The sequence below is a fragment of the Triticum aestivum genome, chromosome 6A, assembly GCF_018294505.1.
Source record: "Triticum aestivum cultivar Chinese Spring chromosome 6A, IWGSC CS RefSeq v2.1, whole genome shotgun sequence".
NCBI lineage: Eukaryota > Viridiplantae > Streptophyta > Magnoliopsida > Poales > Poaceae > Triticum > Triticum aestivum.
Window position 1 is genome coordinate 97,146,025 of NC_057809.1, and position 10,110 is coordinate 97,156,134.

Sequence of the window (10,110 nt, forward strand, 5' to 3'; positions counted from 1 at the left end):
CACTTTTGGAGAAACTCCCAACAATGCTCTAGTTTGAAAAATTTGCCTTCCGAAGCTTCCATGTCCTTGTATCTATGTTGAGCAATCTTTTTCTACACAATGTGAACAAAGTGATCCAATCACTTCTCATGATGCAATATGATGATGCACAATTTGAACAAAGGAAAAACAAACTCATGGTCGGACTCCACGGTGCCACTTGGAGGTGCATTGCGTACTTGCTTCAAGCAAGCTGCCCAACGGTTGCACATATGCTTGATGCTCTCCCAACGCCCTTGAAGCGACCGAAATATGCGTGGAGTCCTATTGGGATACTTTGTCATAATGCGGAAGTATTGATCTTTGATCCTTTGCCAATATCTCTTGGAAGTTTTAGATGTACCCGTGGTAGCATCAAGAGACACCGCACTCCATGCTTGAATCAAAGCTTGATCTTCCAAGATCGTGTAGTTCTTCGATCTTATACTTTTCCCAGTTTTTGCTTGCGATTGCTCAAACGCTTCCGCTTCGATCTCCTCCAATTCTTCTGCACAACCATGATCATCCACGCCGGCCTCCGTTTCATTGTACTCGAATGGTTCGAAAGGGGCTTGATCAATGTCAACCGCGTTCGTGTCCAACAAGTTCATGAACTCGGTTGTTCCATTGTTCGAACCACCGCTGTAGCGAACGATAACAAGTCACGCGCTATCGAGAATAATGGCGAAAAATGAAAGGGAATCGCCAAGACCGAAGGCGCATACCTTCCGGCCATTTCGTTGAACACCTTGCTCGCGGGGGGAGCGGCACCGTTGAACGGCATCGCCGGAGCACCTCCTTGCGGCGGGATGAAGCGAGAGGTTGAAGAAGGTGGCTTCTTTGTAGCCGGAACCTTCCTCCGCTTTACGCCCGCGACCTTGCTGGCCTTCTCCGCCGCCGGCCGGGATCGCACTGCCGCGTTGGCGCCCGGAGCGCGGGCCATCGCGGTGGGGGCGGCCGGATTCCCGCCCTGCACGACAACGTTGCCCTGCCGCTTGCGTGCAGGCGCGGCTTGGGCTTGGGCGACGGCGGCTGGACCAACTTGGCCGGCGACGAGATCCGCCCGAGCGGAAGGGGCGTGGTCGACCTCGACGGTGACGGGGGACAGCAGGGGGTCGTCCATGACGGCGACGGATGGCCGGGGAAGAGCAGCCGGAGCTTGCGGAGTGGGGGCAATGGTGGCGGAGGATGCGGGGAGCGGGAAGGGCCGCGCGGAAATGTCTCTCCCGCCAAATCTCGCGCGGGATAGGGGTTGAGCTCGGGTCGGCCTCCCAACCCGTGAAGATAGAGGTTGGGGAGAAGATTTGCCGCGCCCCGCAAAAAAATTTGCGGGCCGGGGCGGGATGCGGGGTCTGCTCGTGCAGATTTTCTGGCCTCGACCCGCAATTTGGCGGTTATTTTGCAAGGCGGGGCGTTTTACGGGGTCTGCTAGAGTTGCTCTTAGTACCTCGGGTGAACCTTTTTGGAATGTTTATGTTTTTTGCCAATTATTTTAATTTCCCCTTACTTCTCATCTGTATTATTTTTGTATGTGGTCACTGGGCTGCCGCCTGCATGAGACCATCGCTCGGTACTTGATTGTCAATAGTCAAAACCCACTCTCTTCGAATTGAATTCTTTCGATCTACGTTATTCTTCATCTCGGCGGTTGCTGTTATGGTGCGCTGGTCCTACGGGGCCTTAGCACGACGACTTCTCAACTGTCTACTACAACAAGTTGTGCCCGACTCCGACGATGGAGGGGCGATGACGGCGGCGCGCCTTCGGCTCGCTTCAGTGCTTGTAGTCGTCGCTAGGTGGTCTACGGATCTGGTTGTAATTTCTATTATTTCTGGTATTCGTTGTACTGCCATGTTTGAAAATGAATAGATCGGAAATTTTCTCGCCAAAAAGAAACCCCGCTGTCTAGAGTTGAGAATATTCTACAGTTGATAGCGTCATTTGTGGCATCTCTTTGTGGTATTAGAGTCGAGAGACCAAATTCAGAGTTTGCTAATAATAATTGAGGGTTTTCCCTAACTTTTTCTGAAGAACAGCGACATGAGAACAATTCCTTTTTCATGGTTCTTTAGTGCGTGCTTGGTTGTCTCGTCTGAACGGCATGATCCAACGGAGAGGGGGCATAGTAGGTTGCTTTACGCCACTTGAGCTAGCAACCCGGCCTGTTCAAACTCTAGTGCCCCCTTGTGTTTGTGTCTGGCTGTGTGAGAGAGAAGAAGACGATTCCAACTTCTTCATGGTGCACCGTCCATAAGTGTGTGATTCCAACTTCTTCATTTCCCCGTTGATTAAGTGCAATAAGGTGTGGGGAGGGGACAACAATTGCTTCCCTAGGGAGGGACCGGTTGATATGGAGCTCCATGCCGTTGATCACATCACATCCATCCATGGAGAGTGCGACGCCGGAGCCACATTCCGGGTTGGCAAGCAAGCCAGGCAGCTGGTTGATCCCATCAGAATCAACAACCCATGATCGATCGATGGCGCGCAGAATATGTGTCTAGCTTGAGCAGCACAGCCCGCCGTTAGGGGACATGCATCTTAATCAAGATTCCATCGTACGCACATGCCCAGCCATAATAAGGTAGGGTAGCTAGTTTCCTCAAATTCGAAGGAAAAAAAAGAGGGATAGCTAATCGATCGGCGCCTCTTGCACACACGCGTCATCTAATCGTCATGTATGACACTGACACGCACGCGTCAGAGAGTTAGTTAACGAACTCGACTGGTCAATTCAGGTCCCCCATCCGTGTACAGCGAGACGTCAAAAGATTTGGCACGTACCACATACACACATGCATACTACCTGTGCAAAGCATTCAAACTGGCTAGAGTAACGCCGAACACATGAATTGACAAAGCAAGCAACATGCAGGCAGGCAGAGACATCAGCAGGTCAAGATCGTTCTCGCAATTATTGTCGCCTAACAGCGGGGTCTCGAAGCAAAGCGTCTGATTGATTGAATTGGCTTGAATTCCATGGCAACAAAGCAGGAGCACTACTACTTAGCTCTGTTTGGAACTTTGTGTACGTACGTACTGTAGATAGCAGAAGTTTCTTGTATGAAAGCGTATGGTCGATCCGTCACACTGTCCCAAAAATAAGAGGAAAAGGAAAGTGTATGTATGCATGTATGGTCACCCAGAGACAGATGAGTGCGTGCATATTCAAACCCCAAAGTTTTGGGTTGTTGTGGGAAAAGGGAGGACACAAAGGTTGAACACACATCACCTTTCTGTGTGCTACTTAATCAGTTAGTTAGTTTACTCCACTTAGTTTACATGATTGTGTGTTGTGTGTATGATTAATTGCATCGTTCTTTCTTCTTCCAACTTGACTTTGGTTGTGATTAGGAAAGGAATTAAAGGGGGAGTTGAAAGGGTTGATCTAGCTAGCTGCCGGAAAATTGCCTAACTACCTTGATTTTCCGGACCAACTGGTCGCCATCTCTGCATCTGCTGATAGGAGCACTAATATATACTACTACAACACCATACCATACCATGCGTTTCTTACTCAACCGGTGAGCTTTGCTGGGATATTTTTTGTCAACAGTTTTAGTTGGACAAAAGGTTTTGTCAACAGCAACGAAAACTTATACAGGATACAAATCACCATGTCTGCAATCTGTGTTAGGTAGTGCAATCATATCGAATCCCATGTTTATTTATATGTACGTTAATTAAACAATGACTTGATTTCCCTTTCTGTCGCGTCAAGTAGTTTTCCTTTCAGCCGGCCTGCCATGCCAGCCGAACTTCTTTGATTGAGAGCTCGAGAAGACCAGACTAGTCTTTTTCTTGTCAGCAAAGTAGCACCACTCACAACTCTAGTTGCCAGGTGAGTATCTTCGCTTAGTGGCTTGGAAGATGTGCAGTTCCTACCAAAATGTATCCAAACATTTTTTTTTAAATAGAGGCAAAAGCTTGCCTCATCCATTAATTAAGAAGGAAACGGACAAGAGTTTGCAACACATTGTGAAAGAGAGAAAAAAAGAAAAATATTACATCATGGTCATTACTCTCCCGGCATCAAAAGACCCACATTTTTTGCCCCGGCGGTGATCCAAAGTTTAGCCTCGCTCTTTATGTTGATAAATAGGATGTTGGGTGGCTTGGACTTGTTGCGGAAAATCCTCACGTTCCTCTCATTCCATATAATCCAGCTAACAAGCATTGTGAGGGAGGCCATAGCTTTCCTATGCACCCTCATTGCGCTAGACATTCTTGTCCACCAATCCTTGATCGATCGTTCCCCCGGCCAAGTAGTAATATCCATGGTATCCAATCGTAGCCATACTTTCAGCATTTCCCAGAGCCTCAATGTGTATCGGCACTTGTAGAAGAGGTGAGCCATAGATTCTTGCTCCCTCTTGCATAGTGGGCAAAGCACGCAATTGTCCCAACCTCGCTTGGTCAAGCGAGCGGTGGTCCAAACACGATTTTGAATTGCTAGCCAAGCAAAGAACTTGATTTTTGGGGGATCCCAAACCTTCCAAATGGTTTTATTCATCTCTGTGTGTGCAATGTCCAAGAATTGCGCCCTATACGCCGAGGCTGTGGTGTATTCACCATTCGTTGTGTGCTTCCATGCGATGGAATCCACCCTATCCTCCTCGAGATGAACATTCCGAAGCAAGGTCCAAAGATGGATAAATTGACGGATATGCTCGAGTGTAAAGGAGGTCGAAATTTTGACTTTGCCAATCCATGCGCCCTCGAGTAAGGCTTCGCGCACCTTCCAATTTTTCCTCGTAGAGCACTCAAAGATGAGTGGAGCCACGTCTTTTGGTTTCCTACCAAATAACCAAGGGGAATCCCAAAAAGGCGCAATAGCCCCATTGCCAATAGTGATAGTGGTCGAAGCATAGGAGAGGTCCATGTCGTCCTCGTCACAGGGATTGCCCATTCCCACCCACATCCGATGGGAGTCGTTCCACTCATACCAAGGCCATCATAATCTTAGTGCACGGGAAAATTTCCCAAGATGAAGCACACCAAGGCCCCCGGATCCTTGGGGCGGCACACCGTCTCCCAACTGACCTTGCACTTGGCTCCGGTCGTCTTGTCCGTCCCAGACCAGAGTGAAAGATCGTGGATGTCGCCTAGAGGGGGGGGGGGGTGAATAGGCGTTTTAAAATAATTACGATTTAGGCTTGAACAAATGCGGAATAAACCTAGCGGTTAATTTGTCAAGCACAAAACCTAAAACAACTAAGCTCACCTATGTGCACCAACAATGTATGCTAAGCAAGATAAGCAACTATGTGATAGCAAGATATATGACAAGAAACAATATGGCTATCACAAAGTAAAGTGCATAAGTAAAGAGCTCGGCTAAGAGATAACCGAGGCACGCGGAGACGATGATGTATCCCGAAGTTCACACCCTTGCGGATGCTAATCTTCGTTTGGAGCGGTGTGGAGGCACAATGCTCCCCAAGAAGCCACTAGGGCCACCGTAATCTCCTCACGCCCTCGCACAATGCAAGATGCCGTGATTCCACTAAGGGACCCTTGAGTGCGGTCACCGAACCCGTACAAATGGCAACCCTTGGGGGCGGTCACCGAACCCGTACACTTTGGCAACCCTTGGGGGCGGTCACCGGTACCCGTCAAATTGCTCGGGGCGATCTCCACAACCTAATTGGAGACCCCGACGCTTGCCCGAAGTTTTACACCACAATGATTGAGCTCCGAACAACACCAACCGTCTAGGGCGCCAAGGCACCCAAGAGGAACAAGCTTTAGGGTGCCCAAACACCCAAGAGTAATAAGCTTCTCAAACTTCACTTCCACGTATCACCGTGGAGAACTCAAACCGATGCACCAAATGCAATGGCAAGGGCACACGGAGTGCCCAAGTCCTTCTCTCTCAAATCCCACCGGAGCAACTAATGCTAGGGAGGAAAATGAGAGGAAGAACAAGAAGGAGAACACCAAGAACTCCAAGATCTAGATCCAAGGGATTCCCCTCACATAGAGGAGAAAGTGATTGGTGGAAATGTGGATCTAGATCTCCTCTCTCTTTTCCCTCAAAAACTAGCAAGAATCCATGGAGGGAATGAGAGTTAGCAAGCTCAAAGAAGGTCAACAAAGGGGGCAAAAACGAGCTCAAGAGATAGATAACCATTGGGGAAGAAGACCCCCTTAAATAGGTCCCCACGAATCTGCCCGTTATGTACAGAATAACATAGGAGCGGTACAACCTCTATGAGCACCGGTACAACCGGTAACAGGCAATAAGCGGTACAACCGGCCCACAACCGCCCAACAACCGCACCACAATAGAGACCAGTCCGGTGGTAGAGCAGTACATGACCGGTACAACCTCCGGACCAATTCTGGAGCGGTACAACCGCTCCAAACACCGGTTGTACCGGTCAAGTGGTACAACCTTTCCATGGGGCGGTACAACCTCTCTGTGTAAAACAGGCAATATCAAAGCAACCACAACTTTCGCATACGAGCTCCGAATTCAATGAAACCAAGTTTGTTGGAAAGCTAATGACAAGGGCTAACACAATCTAGAGAGAAATATCAATAAGAAGCAAATGAGAAAAGGACCATAATAAAATGGTGAGAACCCTTCCTCGGAAAGACCGGTAAAACCTCCAACACCGAAAACATCATAGAAGATGCATGCGAACTCCGTTTTCGATGAACTCAAGCTTGTCATCAAGATGACCATAAGCTCTAAGACTCACAAATGGAACCAAACAAGAACCAAGAAAGATGATGCAAGGATGCAATGGTTTGAGCTCTCGACTAATGATACGATCAAGCTACTCCCTAGAGAGCCCCCCTTGATAGTACGACAATCGATCCTACAACCCGGTCTCCCAACTACCACTATGAGACCGGTAAAATAGAAAACCTATCAAGGGCAAACCTTTGCCTTGCACATAGTCCACTTGAGCTAGATGATGACGATCTTGACTTCCTCAAGTTGGACCACCTTTCTTGATTGTGTTGGCTCGATGAAGACTAGTTGATTGCTCCCCCATACTCCACTATGGGTGAGCCACTCTTTGGCACATCTTCACAATTCCATTGACACCATAATGGACGGCAAGCTTCAAGCTTGATTGCTCCCCCATACTCCATTATGGGTGAGCCACTCTTCGAGTTGCTCCACTTGAACTTGCACACTGCAAACTTGATAACGATCACCACTTGATGTCATCCTCCATGGGTTGTATGAGATCTTCCTCTTGACGCAAGACCATGGAAACATACCTAACCCCACAAAGAACTCTCACGTAGACCATGGGTTAGTACACAAAGCGTAATGGACAATGCTTACCATACCATGGGATCACTTGATCCCTCTCGGTACTTCTTCTACGCTTTGTGAGTTGATCAACTTGATTCACTCTTGACTTAGTCTTGATCAACATTGAATCTTTCCAACTCTCTTCATTTGGATGATGTCTTGAAGGTAAACATGAATGATCACACAATCTTCTTCTTTAAGACATGCTTGCAATAAGCTCAACTCACACATGACCAATCTTTGGATAATTCCTTGAAAAACATTGTGTCCATCTCATAAACTCCTTGAAACCAACACATGGACTTCAAGACAATCCTATGGACAAATGCTTCAAATATAATTCAAGGCAACCGTTAGTCCATAGAGACTGTCATCAATTACCAAAACCACACATGGGGGCACCGCATGTCCTTTCACAGAGGAAAGCTCTCTCGATCTTGTTGATGCTAGCAAGCGTGCCGGGCGGGGTGGTGAGGGAAGTGGCATGAAAGATCACCTGCGAGGAGAGCACTGATTTGACAAGAACGCACCGACCCTTTGTGGTGATATTCCCACCTTCCCAAGAGACAAGGTTTCCTGCGACCTTGTCCTCAAGGTATTGGCAGTCGACCTTCTTGAGCTGCCACACGGAGAGAGGAAGGCCCAAATACTTCACTGGGAAAGAGGCTCGGGAGGCCGGAAGCTCATGGAGGATCTTGTCCAAGTTCAAGCTCCCACATCTTATGGGGACGATAGAGCTTTTCTGGAAGTTTGTGCATAATCCCGTGGCCCGACCAAAGCAATCCAGGATGGTTGCAAGGTTCGAAACATCCCCCTTCAAAGGCTTAACAAAAACCGCCGCGTCGTCCGCATAGAGGGAGGTCCGGAAGCTAGTGCCACGCCCTCTGATCTTGTGAAGAATCCCGCAGCGAGTGTGAAGGAAATATGCCCTAGAGGCAATAATAAAGTTATTATTTATTTCCTTATATCATGATAAATGTTTATTATTCATGCTAGAATTGTATTAACCGGAAACATAATACATGTGTGAATACATAGACAAACAAAGTGTCACTAGTATGCCTTTACTTGACTAGCTCGTTAATCAAAGATGGTTATGTTTCCTAACCATGAACAATGAGTTGTTATTTGATTAACGGGATCACATCATTAAGTGAATGATCTGATTGACATGACCCATTCCATTAGCTTAGCACCCGATCGTTTAGTATGTTGCTATTGCTTTCTTCATGACTTATACATGTTCCTATAACTATGAGATTATGCAACTCCCGTTTACCGGAGGAACACTTTGGGTGCTACCAAACGTCACAACGTAACTGGGTGATTATAAAGGTGTCTCCAAAGGTACATGTTGGGTTGGCGTATTTCGAGATTAGGTTTTGTCACTCCGATTGTCGGAGAGGTATCTCTGGGCCCTCTCGGTAATGCACATCACTTAAGCCTTGCAAGCATTGCAACTAATGAGTTAGTTGCGGAATGATGTATTACAGAACGAGTAAAGAGACTTGCCAGTAACGAGATTGAACTAGGTATTTGGAATACCGACGATCGAGTCTCGGGCAAGTAACATACCGATGACAAAGGGAACAACGTATGTTGTTATGCGGTCTGACCGATAAAGATCTTCGTAGAATATGTAGGAGCCAATATGGGCATCCAGGTCCCGCTGTTGGTTATTGACCGGAGACATGTCTCGGTCATGTCTACATTGTTCTCGAACCCGTAGGGTTCGCACGCTTAAGGTTACGATGACAGTTATATTATGAGTTTATGCATTTTGATGTACCGAAGGTTGTTCGGAGTCCCGGATGTGATCACGGACATGAGGAGGAGTCTCGAAATGGTCGAGACATAAAGATTGATATATTGGAAGCCTATGTTTGGATATCGGAAGTGTTCCGGGTGAAATCAGGATTTTACCGGAGTACCGGGAGGTTACCGGAACCCCCCGGGGAGCTAGATGGGCCTTTATGGGCCTTGGTGGAAAAGAGAAGAGGCAGCCCATAGTGGGCCGCGCGCCCCTCCCCTCCCTTGGTCCGAATTGGACAAGGAGAGGGGGCCGGCCCCTCTCTCTCTTTTCCCCCTTCCGCGAGTCCTATTCCAACTAGGATTGGGGGGGGGGGGGATCCTACTCCCAGAGGGAGTAGGACTCTCCTGGCGCGCCCTATGTGGCCGGCCAGCCTCCCCCCTTTGGTCCTTTATATACTGAGGCAGAGGCACCCTAGAGACACAAAAGTTGATCCACGTGATCTATTCCTTAGCCGTGTGCGGCGCCCCAGCCACCATAGTCCTCGATAATATTGTAGCGGTGCTTAGGCGAAGCCCTGCAGCAGTAGTACATCAAGATCGTCACCACGCCGTCGTGCTGACGGAACTCTTCCCCGACACTTTGCTGGATCGGAGTCCGGGGATCGTCATCGAGCTGAACGTGTGCTAGAACTCGGAGGTGCCGTAGTTTCAATGCTTGATCGGTCGGATCGTGGAGACGTACGACTACATCAACCAAACGCTTTCGTTGTCGATCTACTAGGTATGTAGATCATACTCCCCCCCTCGTTGCTATGCATCACCATGATCTTGCGTGTGCGTAGGAATTTTTTTGAAATTACTACGTTACCCAACAGTGGTATCAGAGCCTAGGTTTTATATGTTGATGTTATATGCACGAGTAGAACACAAGTGAGTTGTGGGCGATATAAGTCATACTGCTTACCAGCATGTGATACTTTGGTTCGGCGGTATTGTTGGATGAAGCGGCCCAGACCGACATTATGCGTACGCTTACGCGAGACCGATTCTCCCGACGTGCTTTG